At 33.0% G+C, this 21119-nt stretch overlaps 1 long non-coding RNA gene across 1 annotated transcript; it reads left to right on the top strand.

Moving 5' to 3' along the window:
* The first annotated feature begins 7415 nt into the window (after nucleotides 1-7415).
* LOC119145304 lies at nucleotides 7416-16846 on the top strand. The gene is made up of 3 exons (XR_005103384.1): nucleotides 7416-7584; nucleotides 11719-11874; nucleotides 16139-16846. It is a non-coding gene; the product is annotated as an uncharacterized LOC119145304 (long non-coding RNA).
* Nucleotides 16847-21119: the final 4273 nt, after the last annotated feature.

Raw genomic sequence — 21119 nt, 5'->3', positions numbered from 1 at the left:
ATTGCATACAAATCAGCCATCTGGGATGCCTAATTCAATGGCTGGGTGAGTTTCCTTTAATGTTGTCCTTTTTAGCAGGAACCCAGTATTAACTATGAAGTTGTGAAATGGCAAATCTTTTAGCAGAGGTATAACATTTACATATTTTATTATCATTTTTCACTTTTATGTTTAATAAATACTGAAACAGGACAGTTGCGCTTATTATAAAGAAAGATAATATCAATATTAAAAGCTTAAGAAGAAAAGTAAATCAAGTGCTTCTAAGTATTTAATCAATTAACATTTAGAGAAATAAAAGTTTTTTCTTATTTAAGGATCCCAACTGCTGAGGCATTCAAAGTTTCATTTACATTCATAGTAAAGAGTTTGATTAGGAGCAAGGTTAAACATGACAATGAATTACCTGCAATATGCTTAGATATGGGCTTACTTAGGGGCTCTATTCTCACTAACATATGAAGCTTTTATATATATTGTGCTAATACATGACCTTGAGTGGACACACTGTTGACTACCAAACCACTAAAAGTGAACAACATTGACACCCTTATAACTGAATTCACAAATACATAAATTAAAATAAACACAAGTAACACTAGACATTTGAAAATAATTCACCAGCTGACAGAAGACCTGCCTTTATCACAGAGGGATCGTAAAAATGACCTAAGAAACAGAAATTCCCAAAGACTACTAAAAACATTATGCCTATAAAATCCACAGGCTCAAGGGCAAAATTGTCTGTCTTCAAAATGAAGTTTGCTTTTGGTTTGGTTTTGTTTTTTTTTTTTTTTTTTTTTTTTTACCAGAAGTCTGTGTTATATTTTTTAACCATATTTAATTAATGGCTTATCTTATGTATCATGCATATCAGAAAATGCCCTGTATTTTTAAAAGATTTCAGAAAAAGAGAATGTCTTATTTCAACTTCAGTCTGATATGGCAGACACCAATCCAATCATGGACATCTCATGTAAAGTTTTATGCACTTGAATCCTGAGAAAAGATAAGTAAATATATTGTGGATTCACAGAAATTAGCTAGCTGAACCAGAATTAAATAAAATTAATCAAGTAGTTCTATAGACTTTTTGGAGTCGGAATAATAGGACTATTATCTAACTGTGTTTTTCCAGGTAATGAAGATATAATTCTGCTTTTTAGGATTACAGATGAGAAATTTATTTTACATATAAATTTAATGAATCTTTTCAAATATGTCTGTTCACTGAAAATAAAATACAAATCACAAGTAATGACATGTTCAGCATTTAAAATCTAGAAATGGAGCTATAGTTTATGTTTCTTAAATGATAGATAACTGAATCAGGACATCTGGTATAATGCACAATAATTTCTAATTTAAAACATGAGCTTGTGATGTTGAAAAATCAATACAATGAAAAATCCTCCAGAGCTGAAGAATGTGAGCAGATCATACCGGAACAAAAAGCTGAAGCTGCTAATATACTTGACCAACAGAGGAAAAAAAAAAAAAAAAAAAAAAGTTCTGTTCCTGAAATTGAAAAGCTAGACAAGACCTTACAGTCACTGCATCTGGATGTAATAGCTTCCCAGCAGAAACACAAAGTGGAACTTGCTCAGCTAGAACAGCAGATAACACAGCTTGAAAAAGACCTTACAGATGCCAGGAAACTTTATAGTCAAAAAGATCAGGTATGCTTTTGCTATGAGAACGAGCAAAACAGCTATCTCTTTAGAAATCACATTGCAAGATAGAATGTGAAGGAGCTAGGCATGCACTGCTTCGTACATATTTGTTATGATTTCTAGAGAAAAAATACTTTATCACAAATTTTGTAAGTACATATTTCTCTGGTGTTTGTCTCTAAATTCAAGATATGTGAGTCTGTGATAGCTATGCTGTCAAAATGCATACTGATAAAAATAAAAGGAATACAGTAATATGACTTCTTCTATTACGTTTGTAGATATTTTTATAAATGCATTTGCCTGTTTTAACTGCAAATCCCATTCATACTAATTTTCAATGTCAGAAATCTACCTTGTCGTACTTTTTCTTGGGATAAAAGGTACATAGGCCTAGGAGTTTTATTTAATCTTTTTACCTTTCTCTGTGAATGTTTCCAGCAAAAAAAATGTTCGTAAGGCAGAAAAGTTTGGGTTTTATTAAGAGCATAATATCCATATCACTAAACTATATAGTGAACAGAAATTGTACTTATTTGAGAGCTTTGCCAAATACATAATTTCAATTAAAAATGACAACTTTTAGGATACTCTTGATTGTTTCTGTCCTTTTAATATATTTTTTTTTTTACTAGTATACGGAAAAAAAGAAAAATGAACATCCCCCTAATTTTCTGAGTGAGTTTTAGGGAGAGATGTAGAAGATATACGCTTTCTGCAGACAGCTTAGAAATCAACTAAGAATTGTTGATTGTTTAATTTCTGTTTTGTTATTTTTTTATTTTATTAAACAAAAAAGAACAACAGAAGTGAATTAACCCCCCAACAATCTCTTCCTCATAATTAAAACCTTTTTATTATTTACTGAATAAACAGAAAGAAATGGAAACATATTACTGTGGCAGGATATTATATGCTGTCTATTAAGTTTTATACACCTGAAAAAATATGTTAATACAAATAATTGTTGTCATGTTAACATCACTGGTTTCAAGCTGTCTGAAACAATTTTACATTCTCAATAAAGAATGTTTAACATTTGAACCAAAAACAGTACAGCACGAATAATTAAAGGCTTAAGTTAAATACATAGACAGTCATTTAAATTTAGATCTGCAATAACATTTACTATTATTCTCTAAGGCTTTGACTGTGCTTGACAGAAACAAAGTACTCTGGGATTAATTTCAAGAAATGGTGCCAACTGTGCGCAATTTGCTGTAATTAAGACATGAAAGAGTACTAAATATTCAGATTAAAAGAAGCATGATGGAGCATGATAGAGAATCAAGGTGTGGCATCAAGCCAGTAAAGCACAGTCACTTATGAATACTCAACAGTGATTGATATTAAACTTATACCTATAAACTTGCAGCATTTGCTTAAGAATTGTGCAGATAAAAATCAAAACCATGGCACTGCATCTTAAAGAAAAGGGTTTTTCTAAATCCAAAGTCTAAGTTGCATGTGGAACCTTCAAAAGATGTTAAAATAGAGTCTAAATACCATAGTTTTACTCAGATAAGAAGTTTAAACTATGAGGAAAAAAAGGTAGCATGGTAGCTTTTTTTTCCTGTGGCTTTGAGATATCCCTATGGCCACATTAACCTACAGCATTTGCTTGAGTGCCAAATGAAAGAGCTCTGTAGCAGTTGGCACCAAGAGGTTAAATACCCCCCCTCCTTCTTTCTTTTTTATTCATCAAATATATTTTTTTTTTAAAGGAAAAGCATTCATTTAGATCAAACTTCATTTCCCGCTTTTCTCTCAGAATTACATGGAATATTTCTTCTTGCCTTTGAACTTATAAGTATTGATTAATGATGTATTTATTGTAATACTGAATCTTTCTTTCAACAGACTTTTTTAAATTAAAGTCCGTGTAACTTTTTGATCCTAGAGGAGATGTGAGTACTTGACTCAGTTGCTAATGAGGTGCTGTATAATCTCACGTATCCTATAGCTCAAAATAGCAGGATGCAGTATAAAAAGTACATCATAAAAGGCACTATTGGAATGCTTTTTGTCTTCACAGGCAATACGCAAAAGAGATGACCTTCTGAGAAAGTCGGAAGCTGATTTCCTGCAGGCAAGTAAAAGTATCAAAGCAAAAGTGGCTGAGGTGGAGCACCTTGACAGTGTGGTCAAGAAACTGAAAACCAGTATCCAGGACACACAGAAAGAAAAGAATCAGACGGAGACAGAAACCACCATACTGAGAACTGAGATTCAGCAGCTAAATCAGTAACTGCAGGGTGTGCATAAGCAGTGCAGAAAGACAGCTAATAATGTACAAAAATAGTAATATTACAGAAATGTGAATTTGGTACAGTCGTCTAATGGAATAGAATTTTTACTCAAAGGGGCATATGACTGTTGTAATCAAATGGATATAGAGGTTCCCTGTTCTGCTTCAGGGTAAATTTCAGCTATAGACTGCAACTTCATCAAAACTAAACAAACACAACTGATTTTTATTTTTTTTTTACTATTTTATTTCTTTTTCTGTTCTATAATCTTTGTATTAATTTGGTGAAACATCTATTTCTGTCCCAATACACCCGGTCATTCACTGTCAATGCAAACTGTAATTTGAACTTAAGTTTGATATCATTGTTAATATTTTTGGTGACTTTTTAAACCAATATGATTAATCCCTGCTGTAGATAAGTTAACAGCTTTAGCAGTAGAGCACTAATGAATATAGATTTTTTTTCAAGAGGATAGTGACCACAAAGCAAAGTAAGATACAAAAAACAAGCAATCATTCAATTACAGGGAATAAACTGTTTTAAATAATTTTTGGTTTGTACTTTTGGCTTATACACTGAACATCTGTGTTAGAACTAGTTTTCAAAATAAGCAAATGCAACAAGGAACTTGCATCATTAATATTTTGAACTCACAGTATAGTAGAGCTTGAAATATACTACTTTTACCAAATAAAATATTAATGAAGTCATTTGGAACATAATAGACAGCCTGTGTCAACCCCTTAATTTTCTCTTCCACTATTCACAACATTGCCAGATACGTGTTTCTGGATAAAACCCCCTAGAGGTCTGCTGCAAATTCTTTTTCAATACAACCAGATCATTGCAGATAATTGTATTACACAGGGTATTGATCCAAAATCGTTGTGCACCGGAAACATCTGAAAAAACATGATTATAGCTTTCTGTTTATTGTTCGTACATCATATAAGCAGGCTTTTGTGTGAATCACCTGTAAGAAAGGCAAGGTGGAAACATCAGAGAAATTACCTCTTTACAAGAATCTATTGATCACTTTAAATCAAAGAAGTATGTTTGACATAAGATTACCTGCCAGTTTGAACATTAGGTACACTATGTTATAGCCTGGGGCAGTTGTAAGTCTGACAAAGGGATTGTAAATAAAGCATGCAGCTGCTAGCGCCTCTGGCTTGGGATCAACCAAGGCTCAAGTCCAAGGCATAGGTAAACTTAAAATAATTTAACCCTTTTTTACCAGGACATTGTGACTTAAAACAGACTATTAAAAGTAGCGGTGAGATAACCTTTTGTATGTGTAAATAGGTATGCCAAATATAAAATATGCATTATTGGATTTGTTTACAAATCAAAACTGACACAAATAAAATAAATTTTGAAAGATAATTCCATCTCCAGGCAACAGATCACACCTTTAAACTCCTTCTAAGAACTTTTGAAGCATTGTTAATGATCCATTTCTAGATAATACAGATAATACTACTTAAAATAAAATTGACAATGAATTAATAAGTCCTGAAATATAAATAAACATCTTTGACATAGAAAGTATTGTCTTCTACTTGAAAAAAAGTCAACAGCTAAAAAATTTTAAAAGGAAGAGGTAGCTTTACATGTAAAATATTTACCTTTCTTTTGATTTCAAACAGTTTGAATACTAGGTGCTCACAGATAATTAACATTATCCAAATAAGTAGTCATATTGTCATATTGATTTCAATGAGACCATCTACCACAGAAAGTTATGCACAAATGTATTACAGGAATGGGTCCAATATGCACTGCAAATAGAATTTTGTTATATATTACATTTCTTACTGCGTGTTGGCAGCTTAGGGTTGTCTATACCTAAATTTCTCATTTTTTAGATATGAAAGGCAACCTGTTATAAGTTGTTCAATAGACTATTTTTTTTTAATGTGTTGACATTAATAACCATTTAAGTCATTAGTTCACAAAGATCCAGGTATTCTTGATACTAAGTAAAGATGAGATGTGGGTGATATGTACTGTCTGCTAAACATTTAGCTGTTAATGTTCTGTAGCTTCCTGGGACACAAATTTAAACAGTTTATAGAGTACTTTTACTTATAGAACTGGTCACTGTTGTCATGTTTTGTGAGGAGTGGGATTCCGCTACTGTCAATGAGAACAGGACAAAGCATTTTTTTAATATAAAGAAATCGATCTGCTGGATATTCTGAATTCACAAATGTAGATATGATAGCTGAATTTAGATCCTGTGCAGATGGTGAATGTTGTCAGACGTTAAAGACAATAAATACAGAATCATGTTAACAGAGCACAAATGTTTTTCTTTAAAGGATTCTATCCATCTAAGCCTGGAAAATACTGTTTTCCGACTTCATTGAAGCCTGGTGTATTATCACTCTTTAATATTATACTACTGCACATTTTAAAAAAAAGGTGGGGTTTTTTTATTTATGATCATGTGAAATCTGTTACTTACTGAACTGTTATCGCTAAAAGCTTTTTCATTTCTTAAATTTTCTGGTGTCAAATTTCAAAATAATTTGAATACTACATAACAAAGGGAATGCATCCTATAAAATGCTTGTTCTGAAGCACTTGTTTTAATGATTAGTTTTATTCCATGATATCTTAAACCTGGTAAATAAATGTGCCTATATGCCTGAAACCATATATTTATGAAAGAGTATAAAAACAAATACATGTGTGTGGATTTGTGTGTGTGCAGGTACACATACATCCACACACCCGCACAAACTTATGCATGCACATACTACGGGTCAAATATTTAAATTAAAACCTACGTACATATATCTTTTAGGAAAATGGTCAACAAAGAACAAAGGAAAAATGTCTTTGTCTTAAATCACTTATTTTTCTGAGAGCTAGCATTGTAGGGCTATGGTTTCTTTTGGTCTAAGGAAAGATTGCCATCTATTGGATGACCTTGGAAAAGAACGGGTTTTTACTATGTGCTCTGTAATTCATGAAAAATTGTAACGAAATTGAAGACTTTGAGCTTAAACTGTATACGTTACAATTCTGAAATGGTAGAAAAGCTGCTATCATTCCAAAACTGTGCTTTTGAATTCCAGATTGACTTACATTGTAACATATGAAGGCAATAAGTGTTTGCTTTAGAATGAACTAAATACTGAATGTGTGTATATACAGTAAGATTTGGTAGCAGTTTAAATGTTTGCAGAATATTGTATCCAAGTGTCTTTATTTATGTTTATTGGAATACAATGAAAGAGACTTAATCCAGCCATTAATATATTTATGGTATATTTTTCTTTCAAGATTTGGGAACTGAATGATGCTCCTCTCCTGAAAACAATATTTGCCCAGCTCTTACAGAGGGTTGCACTACATTACATTTCAAACAAAAATATCACTCGGCTTTGGTATAAATGTAATGCTTGCTTTTTTTTTTTCTTTTCTTTTCTTTTCTTTTTTTTTTTTTTTTATCTTTCAGCCCAAGAACTTGCCAGTCAAGATGAAAAACTTCTTCTAATGGAATCCAGCTTGAAAGCAACTCAAGAGCAGCTAAGTGAGCAAATAGCAGAAACAGTGCGCCAAGAACAGAACAGTAGAAAATCACAGACAGAGCTGAAGACCCTGAGAGAACATATTATAACTTCTGAAGAAGAAATTACTGATTACAAGTGAGTTACTGCTTTTTCAGTATTCAAGAAACAGAAGGCATTAAATTCAACAGTAAATCCTTTTAATATGTATTGTATTAATCATTTCACTCAGGTAAGATGTAGTGTAAATGTGTTATATAACTGTATTGAATCAACTATTTAATCTAAATGATTGATTAATGTATACTTTGAAATATATTCTACGTTTAAAAATTGACTGTTGAAAAAATACCATTATTAGTGGTCTGTTTTACTTTTCAAATTAGAGAGATTTGGTAGTGTTGAAGTAGAATAGTATGTGTAATTATTTATTACCTATCTATTAATGGTATTCTCATCTTCCTCTATTTAGAGACCAAAGGTTACATATGGGTCTTATTGTCTTTCTTTTTTTTTAAAGAAGCTGCCTCTAAGCAAGACACTATCAAATTAAAGGAAATTCAGTGTTTGAACTTTTAGTCACAACAGCAAGGCAAATATGAGCTTGCTAACATAAACGGAAAAAAACCCGCATACTGTATACTATAAAAGTTTGCACTGAAAAAAATGCTTCTGCTTTTATCAGCCAAATTTAGTGTCTATTAGATTGAATGCTAACTCTCGGGATTTAATTAGAAAGTACCAATTTTCAACAATTCACTTTTATAAATTAGCTTAATGTTAACTATATTTTTATATTGAACCTGATTCATTATTGCAATTTTTCCAGATTTAGAATATGGTAAAAATTACTCCTTTCAGTTGATTCTTTTTGCATGCAGTTACTCTCCTCTTACTAAAGTCATGTTATGTTAAGCAATCACTAAGTATACAGACAGAATCTCAAGCTGTTTTGTAATAACACAAAGCATGATGAATACTTTGTACAAAATAGCTTGGTAGCAAAAGTAAGTTCATTCATCTGGTGGTGGGCTGAACATTTAAAGCTAGATGTTTTATCAGATTGATGGCAAGCATCAAAATCCATCTCAAAAATCTCCTCAGAGAGAAGGTTTGCTAAGTTCAGATGCAATAAACACTGTATATCTAAAATCAAAATATGATAGTGTATGCTTAGTGTAAATGACTTCTAGACTAGAACTTCATCCTTTCTGTAGTTCAAATGTTTTTAGTTAATTTTTCTGCTGAGGGCTGGGAAAAGCTTCATGGAAAAAGCATTGTCTTCAGTAATGTTTCTTCATTTCTTTAAATAAAACAGCTTGGTGGTTTTCAACCTGTAGTTGTATCTCTAAAGATATTACTAGTACCTCTCTAGGGAGAACAGTGTCACTGATTTACTTTCCTAACCTATCTTGAGTCTTTTTGCCACAGTGGGTTTTCTTAACCATTTCAAGTGATCTCTTGGTTACCAAAATACTATGTTATGCCAATTCTTGTAGATACTTCTTTAAAAATAAAACGGTTACAAACTTTTAGGACTACTGATTGTGGTAACTAAGTGTGAGATAGTGGGGGGGAGGGGGATTGAAACTCCCAGCTGTAACTGATCGATTGTGTGATGAAATACAGCTTTTGAGAGAATTTTGCAACAGTTCAGTGAAGTGAGTTTTGCTAATGTTGAAATAGAGGGCCAAGTGATAATCATTAGAAGATTTTTCAGAGGATTTTTTTTATAGTTTTATGTTATACTTTGTATGAACAAATAAAACCTGCATGAATCTGTTAACATGCAAAAATTATTAACAAACCTACCTTTTCCTGTTCTATTTTCCATGTTTGTTCAGTGACTTTGGAAGTTTGTTACTTTAGTACGTAAGCATAATAAGCTTTGAGTTATGGGAAACTTTGCTTGGCTCTATAGATTATAAAAATTATTTTTTATTGACGGAGGTTATGTTTTAAACTGAAATATGTGATACCATTGCTTTTAAAAAGTACTCTGACTCATTAATGCAGGATGACAGTCCACAAGGTATTTGTTGAATCTGGCAAATTAAAAGTGCAGATATAAAGAAATAATTTTAGCAAAGTTGAAATAATAAAGCTAAAAACTGAACAAAAAAGTTGGAGATTTAAAATATTTAAATTCCTTTTTAAAACAACATCTTACTGTGTACCTGAAAACAGTCATGCAGTGACAGTTGGTATCATCTGCTCTGTTCTGCTCCTTGGGAGACAGAAAGAACAATGGATCTCTGTCCCCTGGGTCTTCTGGGGCAGAGAATGTCATAAGGGTTATGTTCAGTCACTATGAGGGGTTCTGCACATGTTGTAAAGTAGCATCCCTTTGGTGCTGACTTACTCAAAGTCATACAGTCCTGGACTTTACCTACCTCCCTACTTAGTTAATCTGGCAAATGCAGCTGGTATCAAGGCAAGAGCATAGGACCATAGAAAGAAAAATGCAGCTCAGCATAAAATGGTCAGTAAAAACTACACATAGAGCTGATATTCTGCTATAGCTCTTGCAAGGCTTTTGAGGGGGAAAGTCTATTTCTGTATGCTTTCATTTCCTTGTTGTGAAGTTGTATGTTAAAAGTTATTTTCCTGGAAGTGGTGAAAAAAGGAAATGGTTGACCAGGATTTAAAAACAATAAAAAGTCCATTATATTCATTGGTTTGCCAGAATAAAAAATTTTAGTTTTAAAATAGAATAAAAATGTTTTTGCTAATTTCACAGGATGCCTCAAATATATGTATTTCAGAGGGAAACAACTGGATGTTTTTAGAAGTCACAGCTTATATTATTGCATACTTATCCTGGATGAAATAAACCTTAGGTAACATTGCTGCACCCCCACCCCACCCCCTGCCCCCCCAATATAAGCCTGTTACACTTGAAAGATTTGTTCGGAATGTCCGGTGGGAACCTGGAAATCGTAATAATTTGTAGTATCGATTGTGTGAAGCTATGCAGCTGGGGCCTCTAGTGAATAGACAGGAATAGACATTTTATTGATTAACTTTTACAGTCATATTTTCAGGACTCTGCTGCAACATAATTTTCACTTCCCAGCTTTGTGCTGCTGCATCATGAAACTTGGATTCTTCTCTCTTAACATTTACCCACCTGAGAGAAACCGTATGGACTTGTCTTTTTTAAGCTGTGCTCTGCAGAAATGTATAATATTTGGCACAGTGAATTATTCTAAATTTCCTGTCTGCTGTCACAATATAATGGAAAATCTTCACAAGTGATGTTAGTAAGTATTGTGTAAGTTGAACCCTCCCCTCATCGCATACTAGAAGCTATTGTGTGACACCTTCAAGAAAATCTTATCCTTCTTTGTATTTTCATTTTTATTTTCTAAGTGGCTAGGTTTGTGGCAAAAGCAACCCACTTACATCCACACACACATTCCAGAAGTGCTTAAAGGAAAACCAGGACAACCCTCTAATGAAATAGGTGCTTTTATTAGTTAGTGGAATTTTAAAAGGAGAAGACAGAATGCTCCCCTGGAAACCTGAAATGAATTATCAGTAAAACCTGATCTGTTTTCAGGAGGGACATCCTGCATTAACTAAAGCTCTTTTAAAAATTACTGAGAGGGCGGGATTTCAGTATAATTACTAATAATTCATTTAAAAATATATGTATACGTACTGAAGTCTTAAATAGCAAAATCTTAGAAACCATAATTTTGCATTTCTGAAATTATTCATGTCCAGAAAAGAACAAAAATGGCACTGTGCCACTGTGCAAGGAACTGTTGCATATTTGCTGCTTTTTTTGAGTATGGATTATTTTCTACACTAGATATCTAAGCAATTTCTCTTTCATGCACATACACAATTACCAATGAAAATCCTGATCTGTTTTTCTTTATTTAGTGACTGTTTACTATTAGTTACTTTATGTGCTTACTTTCACTTGGACAGTGTTTTTAATATAAGTTTAATAATGTCTTTCACAAAATAGGCCAAATATTCACCACCACCATCACCACTGATGCTAATATGTTTTAAACCTCTGTCATCCCATTATTTTTTCTAAGTTATGCTAAAATTAACATCTTCTAATTATATGAATGTTTAAGGTAGTTGTGATCCTGTCCCCTTTTGCCCTTCCCCTCTCATCAGAGACATCACGGTGTGTATCCTATGGGGCTACAACTAAGGCAGAATTGCTCCCAGCCATTACAAAACCTTCACTTTGTTTACCATTGACAAACTTAATACTTGAATAATTCCTATTTTCTCTTAAAAAATCAGGAAGTGTGGAGACCTTTAAGGTAAGAATAACAGCATCAAAAAAAGAGGAAGAACAGCAGCTCCTCAAGGCCTCAGTGACCCCTTGACCTGCAATAGCCCCGGGAAAAGGAGAAATAGTCTCAACCAGGTAAAGAACTAGAAGATTTGAAGAAACAGGTAAGTTTCTTTTTATACATGGAAAAATAATGTATTATCTAGCAAGCTGAGTAAAGTAGTATCAGATCTTAATGGCTTTCTAGGCTTCAGTCTTTCAAACGTGTGAATGTCAGCAGTTTTGTGAAACCAATTACCTTATAAACGTGTGAAAAGCTGTTCACAAACTTGCAAGATTGAAGATGGAAACTTTTTTAATATTAAGTATCTCTCATTGTTTTATTTTAAATTTGTGATGCTTAATTATAGAACTTAAGGAATGAATTATGATGTAAGCATTACAGGAAATAAGTGGATGAATATTTAGATTAATTAATGGAAATATAAATTAATGTCTGTGTGTGATTTAGATAAAAAAAGGGGAAGTGGTATTCCTTTTTCTGAATATTTGTGGAGATATTTAACGGAGATCAAAGTAGTAATTCAGGAAGTTTTATATGTTCTAGGTAGATAATCCCCTAAATGTTCAGGACTCCGTGAATAGCACATTTAATGCATTGTTAGATTTTATATTTAGTTTCTTCTTCCTTTTCTATTTTGACATATCCATGCTAAAGCTTCTTACACCCGTGATAACCTTTTCATTATGAATTAAGCAAGGTAAAGATTAAAATTTGTAAAAAGTTAAAAAACTTGAAATACTTTAAATATTTTAAGTGTTTACTTATATTAAATAGATTAATCACCATATATAACAAAGTTTCTCAAAGAATACAATTTTGACACTGCAGAAATTCAAGACTAGTTATAGTGCTTGAGGGTGATCAGAAAATTTTAAGGTTTACCATGACACAGCTGGAGGCTGGTTGGCTCTATTACTTTATCTGCTTCTTTCACAGAAATTGAAAATCTGAAAAAAATTAATAAGCTTGTGCTGTTTAGTCTAATTTTAGAGGACATAAAACTATAAACATAAAACTATAAAGCTAGAGATTAGAAGTCCACAAACTCTGTTTTCTAAATGTTACTGAAGAAATGAATATCCAAAGTTGACATTTGTGTTTATTGACTTTCACAGTACCTATGACTTAAATAAATAAATTTTATAACAACAACAATAATATAGGAGAAGACTGTCCAGGTATAGGGTATGATCCTATATATTTGTGTCTTTCCAGACACTATAGTTACTACTGGGAAAAGCTGAATTGATTGCAATGGAAATCTACCTGACAGTAAGCATTTGCAGTGGCAGATAAAATTATTTAAGAAAAGAGAACATAAAATTAAGAAAGACAGATGGACTCATAAGAGTGAAATACAAATAGTCTGAATCAGGATTGATTTCAACATAATGTGGTGGAGGAATCCCCATTTATTGATCAACTTTAAAGCCTATGCACAGCACTTAAAAAGATAAAGTAAGAAAGGTCAGATAATCAAAGCATTTAAATAGTAAAAACAGCAACTGCCACTGTAGACTGCTAAAATAAATCCATAATACAAATTGCTTTAGCAAAAAGTGGATGAGCAGCTGATCTTCCTATTGAACTTTTATACTGTTCAGTGACCACACTGGGAAAAGGATTGGGAGAAATGCCTTGAAGATCAATATTGAGTGAGATGTAGCAGGGATTCATTCTGAACATGAAAGAATTACAAGTAAGAGAGTAAAGATCTTGAGGAAATGTCATCAAGGAAGGACTGTTATTTTAAAATATCCCACATATTATTTGAACATGACATTAGTTGCTATTCTATTATGATTTCTGAGTATTGAAAGCTTATTAAATCAGAAAGCTATTGCAAAACATGAAAATAGGACAAAGAGAACTAATAATTTTAGTGAAATTACTTCTAAGAATTTAATAACTTCTGTCTTAAAAATAAGGAGACTTTTAAACATATTAATTAATATAATACCCAGTTAAGGGTGGTACTTTCTAGCATATGTATTCATTTTTTTTTTCTGAATATAAATGATAAACTAGACTATTTTACAGTTTCCTTTCTTTGTATCCTGTTGGGTTTTTTTGAGGTCAACATGCATCTATAATTAACATATTTAATATAAGTACTAGTTCTTTAAATCTGTTCTTAATAGTGTTTTCATAGGCATTTTTACTGTTTTGAAGAAATTAGAATGATCTATTGCAAGTGCTCCTAATTTCAATTCCTCCTAAACCTTTATAGGCTTTTAATTTTAAAATAGATGTTAAATATGTGCTATAGCTTCCATTTATACGTTAATTTTTCCAGCACTCCTTGAAAAGTATTTATGAGAAAGAAATACTAGATGTAGTAGTACTACAGTAGCTCATTGTTTCATTCTGTTGCATTCATTCACAGTGTTATTATATTATTGCATGAGAAATACTTCATTTTCATGGACATATTGCCCCTTTTAAATTCAAAATCCTGCTTTTATTATTTTTTACTGTAATCTTCCTTCCATTTCAAGTTCACTGCCCTACTTATAAAAAAGATGTTATAGCTAGAAAGTAGTAATTCAAGGTTTGAAGGTATTTGTATTTCAAATAATAGAAAAGTAATAATTTAAACTGGAGTTTCAAGGATACACAAAATACTTCTCTTAACATATAAGTAAAGACCACATTCATGTTTTCTTTGAAGACCTTATTCGACAAAATATGTTAGAGGAACTGATTCCCAAAATCATAAAGTTTGTTCAATATGGTAACTGTACAATACACTGTCTTGTAATGAACAGTTATTTACAACTAATATTGGCTTTGGATTTGCTGTATGAATAGCTGATTACAGCAATTTCAATGGCAAAATTGTGAAACAATATTCATAGTTGTCAGAGAAAGGTCAGATTATTTGCATTCATTAGGAACTTGGAGGGCCATACAGCATGCTTTTCCTTTGGGATGCTTATAGTTATTGATTTGTATACAGCTGTAAGAAAAATTAATTAGAATTATAGTTCACTTTACCACTGGAGGCTGTATATTAATAATTATAACAACAACAACAACAACCAAAAAGTTCTACTTCAAAAAAATTAGAGCAAGCAAATTAAATAATTGTAATTTTTTAAAATTAAAATTGTTACATTTAACTTATTTAAAATAATTTCTTTTGAATAGCCTGAGGAAATCCCTTAGAGAACTTTTGTTAATAGTCTCAATACTTTAATTTGCACAAAAATGCATAAGCATTACTGTGACATAAAGTATTCAAAACTTTTTTGAGTGATCTTTAAAGATGCTTATAAACACAGAAAACAATTATTCTTTTATAGCAAACCTTTCTTGTATAACTGCATGATTACTAACTTCAAAATTGAATTTAAGCTTACAAATAATCCTGTGCTAATAAATTAATTTACAGTTGTACTCTACTTATTAAAGACCTTTCAAGACCAAGAACTATATAAAATAATACAGAAATGTTATAGCCATTGCTGACTGCTAGCTCCTTAAGTCTGAAAAATGAGTAGTGTCTTCAAAAAAGTATACATGGAACCATGCCAACAATGTGAGACCAGGAAAAGCAAATTGTCAGTGTGAGATAAAACTTTGTTGAAATGAAGAGAGAGGTGGAGAATTTAAGATTTACACATAGCGATGATGTTCAGATGGTATGCATTGATGCATTTGAAATCTTGTTTGTATTATATTGAGAAATACTGTACATGATTAGTGCATATTTCTGTGAACTTTTAACACTTCAGATGGATTAGAATGTCTTATTTTGATCATATCCATATTGTTCATTGTGATAAGATTAGGTCCTGAGTCATTAAAAAATGTTTGGCTTACTTCCATTACATTCAAGCATACCTTAAGCAGAAAAATATAGAATACAGTTTTCCATATTGTGCATATATAACACATGTTTGAGATTAATCAAATCATAGTCACCTCTAATTAACAGCAGGGAGCAATTCCAACATGGGACAGAGCCAAATGATGAAGAAATGAAGCATATATTTAAAAGATGCAGCATACTAAGAAAAGAAAAATACATTATGATTACCTTAAGAGTACTGAAAAGTTTTTAAACCTGTGGTTTTGTGCGTGTGATTAATACAAACTGACAAGTACCCAAGTTTTGTGTTGCTTTGTTTTTTAACTTGGAAAAAGTTTTTAGAGCTAAACAGTTTTGTAGGTAAATATAAAGTATTCTTTCAAAGTCCAAAGTTAAGCTTTTTCTCTTCAACCTCCACAATTACTAGATTTACAAAAAAAAAAAAAAAAAAAAGACTTTTGCAACTTCAGATCAGAAGTTTTTGTTACAGCTTATGAAAATATCTTATTTGTAAACTAAAATGCTATCATTTACTTTGGTCCTTGCTTAGTGTTGCAGGAAAGGGAATGATGAAGGAATTGATCAAAGACATACATCGAGGTATGTTGTCTGCAAGACTTTCCTCCTGTGTTGTTGGAGAAGGAAGTTGTACAGTTGATGAAGAAGAAAACCCTAGGAAAAAAAATAATAAAGTGTCATGTGATGAAGCAGTTGAATGCTGAGCTGCAGAACTAGATATTTTTGTGGCCTCTCCCACAGAAGTCAAGCAAGATTCTTCATATAAACTTTTCTAAATATCTAATCTGAGATTCCACAGTCTTATCTGTAGCAGGCTGAACTTTCCCAAGTACAACTGTAGCCAATAATGATATGCTCTGAATGGTTAAAGGTCTTTACAAAGAAGTATTAACAAAAGGTATCAGAAGACAAGGTTCAGTCCTGTCCTTTGTCTGACTGGGGATTTGAGCCAAGGTCATCTACATTGCAGGGGAAGACAGTAGTGCCTGAGCACATACAAGTTTTCCTGTCTGTCTTTGATGGAACAACTGCTAAAATTGCCTACAAAAAGGGAAAGACTGCAATAAAGACAGAGTGCCATCCCTCTCAGAATGATATGGAATGAGGCTCATTCAAACTGCTTCAAAATAAAAGAGAAATTAATCTGTGTTCTCCCATATCACAAATAAGCATACTAATAGAAAGTAATTTCACATTTTATTTGTACTATATGTGAGCATCCTTATCTTCTTCTACTCCATGTCCCAAAATCTGTTTGCTTCAACTGCCTACCTGTAAAATGATAATAAAGCTATATTCTCACATTATGAGATGCTGATATTTATGAAACACTCAGACACCACTGTGCTGAAAATCCATGGTTATATTTATACTTTCCTTTTAGTTGTGTAAGTACATGAGCCCTGTTTCTTAGTTCAAATCCTGTAAGCTGGTGCATATTGACATTGTCTGTAGGGTTGCAGATTCAGAATTTGCCACTGAATGGACTAGAAGTTTGTTCCAGAATCTTGTTTTGGACTTAACTAGTTTGTACAGTGTGCATGACCAAGGAATTAAACAAAAATAAAAGAATAAAAATGTGAATGAATATGAAGGCTTTAGAAAATCATGTAGAGAAGTTTATGAGCCAAGATATTTTTTTATTCAGGTAAGCACTTGAGTATTGTACTTTGAACACTGAAAGATAAATAATAAGGAATCAAAATGCTGAACTATCCAAGCCCTAAGTGATAAAAAGTCATTGTTATAAGCTGGATGTTTAAAGTAAGGGATAATATCAAGTGATAAAGTTACAAATGTGTAAATACGCATAGGTTAGGCAGAAATTAAGATACCTGGCATACTTAATTCTGATGTATGGTGAATGCTGAATATTTGTCCTTGCCACAGTGATTATTTTTTTAGAAGTAAAATCAGCATCAGAACTGGCTCCCAAATCAAATAGATTTCAGGAGGTACCCAGCCTAAAAAGTAAAATTAGATTCACCACTTTCATATGGATGCTTTTCAAAAGAAACAGCTGCGAAGGGATTCCCTGCTTGATGTGTTGTGTTGTCTGACTTGATGAGGTCAGACAGAGATTTGGCAGGCAGACACTTTATCTAGCAGGAAAGTAATTTTTGTCATTTTTGGCCACCTTGTGCCAACCAAGCTAAAATGTGCTGAAACTACATAGGTCTGTCTGAAAAATTATCTTAATTTTGTATTTCCAAGGCAGCAAAAGCCATAACAAGGCACTGCCCTTCTCCAAGACATTAGAACTTTTCAACAGAATAGATACAAAAATTTTAAGATAAATTCTCTCTCTCTCTCCATACACACACATATATTTGTTAATATCATTCTTAGAAATAACCATACTCTTTTTGTTTGCACTTTCCAACATAATTTGGCCTTGAGCAAAAAGTCAACAAGAAAAATTTCAGTCCAAACAGATGAAGTTGGGCAAAGCTCTAGGCAACTGAAAACCTTGCCTAAAAATAGAAAACTTTATATAGGCAGCAGAATGATATACCACCATAATAGCATCATGCCAATAGATGAAGATAGAACAAATGAATTACTTGTTGACATCATCTTGCTGAAACTGATGAGAGTATGCAAGAGCTTTTTGGCTCATAGACATCAAATGGAACTTTGAAAATAACAAACACTAATGAAAGAAACCTAACCTAGACATAGTCTTAATACTCCCTTGCCTATAATTTTCAGAGCTGTATTTTATATTAGTTCTTTAAGGATAAGCATCAGGAATATCATGCAAATATTCAAAAGACTTTTTTAAAGCAAGGGAAGCATCTTGTTCTTTTTCCTGAATTCTTTAAAATTTGTACTCAGAGATTTCTAAGGAATGGACTTTAAATTGCCATATGTTGTTATCATCAATAAAAGCTGTAACAGGCAGCACCACCTTCTAAAACCAAGAGGAGGCTTAAGAGGAGGCTGTGGTTCTGTGTGATTTAAGTTTTGATTTTGATTTATTTACGTTCATTTGGGGTTTCCTTTAAGTTGGATATTTCAGTTATCAGAGCTCACAGTGGCAAAATATGTTATTTTCCTAAGTCTAGTAACTGCTAGGATTACATCAGGATCCTTCTTAAGGCCTCTAAAAGCCTTTTTGCCTCAAAAAACCCACTAGAATATTTTGAAGTAGAAACTTTTATCATAGCATATTACAATATTAAGTTGATCCTTGTCATTATAGATTTCTCACCAAACTTGAATGTTCTGTGGTAAACACTATTGTTGACTACTGTTAGTAGTCGCTTCAGTTCCTACCAAGTATGAGTATAACTTGTTTGCATGGCTTTGGGTTTTTTCTTTGCAGCTATGAAGCAAAATTTGATCAGTGGATCTTCTGGCCAACAATTTTCTTATGCAGAGTTGTAAGATTTGCTATTTTAAATCTAACCAAAGGTTTATTTAGCTAAACAATCTGTCAGATAAATCTCTAAAAGGAAAAATACCTTTTGGTGTTTTTAGAATTTCAGTAGGTTTTTTTCTTTGCTTCTGACTATGGTTGACCATGATGTTCATTCATCATTTACCATTTTGGATGAGAACCCCTTTCATCTGTAACTGTCTCTCTAACTGACTATTAACACTTGGCTTCCAGAAATGTCAGCTCCCCATGGATCAATAAATCCACATAACAGTAAATTTTCTGTTTTTTCATTCTTAGCGGAAAACAGTACTTCATAGTTCTTCCACTTTGCCTGCTGGCAGTTTTAAGTATAATTACCAGAAGTTTTTTGGTAACAGTGACTTGTTGAGGAATAATAAAGAATTTACATTTACTTCCCAAGAACTGATAGTGGATGCTGACCACAACAGCTCACAGTCACTTCCTCATGTATTTTTGTAGTGGTTTTACCCCGTCTGGCAACCAAGCACCACGCAGCTGCTCACCCACTCCCCCCTCACCCAGAGGGATGGGGAGGGGAATCGGAAAGGAATGTAAAACTCAGGGGTTGAGATAAGAACAATTCAATAGGTAAAGCAAAAGCTGTGCATGCAAGCAAAGCAAAGCAAGAAATTAATTCACCACTTCCCATGGGCAGGCAGGTGCTCAGCCATCCCCAGGGAAGCCGCGCTCCATCGCACGTAATGGTTACTTGGGAAGACAAACACCATAATGCTAGATGTCCCCCCCCTTCCTTCTTCTTCCCCTTGGCTTATATATACTCAGCATGACATAAGGTATGGGATATCCCCTTGGCTAGTTCGGGTCACCTGTTCTGGCTGTGTCCCCTTCCAATGTCCCATGCCCCTCCAGCCCTCTCGCTGGCAGGGCCTGAGAAACTGAAAAGTCCTGAGTATAAACATCACCCAGCAACAATCAAACCTATCAGTATATTATCAGCATTGCTCTCACACCAAATCCAAAACACAGCACTGCACCAGCTACTAAGAATATTAACTCTATCCCAGCTGAAACCAGAACAATTCTCCTACTTCACTGGAAGCATTTTTCCTGTAGGTTGCTTACCTTTCCCATCTCTCTAATATTTTTTTCCTGAAAAAGCTATCAAGTGTGACTATTATTTTAATCAGAGGCATCTCGCTGATCTGCCAGATGTTAGTTGTTTTTTCCTCATCCTTTTCTTTCAGTGCTTCTAAAAATTGGTCTGTGCGTTATAACCATTTGACAGCTGTTTCCACACTGAGATTTGCATCTAGTATTTTTTGGCATTTCTGAAACATAAGTTTGATGAGCTATTTGCAACTCACTCTATAAATTTCTGGCATTACCTGTTTGTGTGACAATTGTACCACTGACCAATGTAAGCAATATTTGTCATAGTAGCTAAATCAGCTTTCTCCTTGTTTCATAAGGAGAAATACATGCAGGTAGGCAACATCAAATGTTTAACAGAAGTGGCTTAGCACTTTCCTATACTCAGTGATACTGTGATTGCTTACGTTCTACAAGATGTGTCGTCATGATAGTAGACTAATTAGTAAAGCTAAATCCAGAAAGAGAAAGGCAGCCTACAGTATTCATTAGATAATAGCCTTTCTGAAACCTAAGCTAACTTTTAACAAAACTATATTTTGTTTTGTAGCTGTTGGCTCTGTGGTATTTGGAGACAAACTATTTCTTCTCAGGGTATTTAAGTGTATTTTTTTTACACTATATGGCTATTCTTACAAGTTGAACAAGCTATGTATTTCCTTGCAAGCTAGGAAATATTCTAACAAGATTCAGCCAGCCCCTGAAGCATGCTTTTAAAAAGTTCCTTTTTTAGGTATGTTTAGGAAAAGACATTGGTAATGTGTTCAGATATGACTATCAATCCTCCATTATGACAATTTTAAAAATAAATGCCTAACTTGACAAAAATTTCATGCATTTCTGGAAAGAGTATTTGGAAGGGTAATCACCAGGTAATCACAAGTGAGTAATGAAGAATACAAAATACTTGTTTTCTTGAGAATAACTCCTTTAAGAATTTTTTTCCCAAATATATCCCACAATTATTCTCTTATTTCCATGCACCTGCATATTTTTC

Source organism: Falco rusticolus, chromosome 3, assembly GCF_015220075.1.
Source record: "Falco rusticolus isolate bFalRus1 chromosome 3, bFalRus1.pri, whole genome shotgun sequence".
NCBI classification, from domain to species: domain Eukaryota; kingdom Metazoa; phylum Chordata; class Aves; order Falconiformes; family Falconidae; genus Falco; species Falco rusticolus.
Note: the sequence above shows the minus strand (reverse complement) of the source record. Positions and strands in the feature narration are given on the sequence as shown.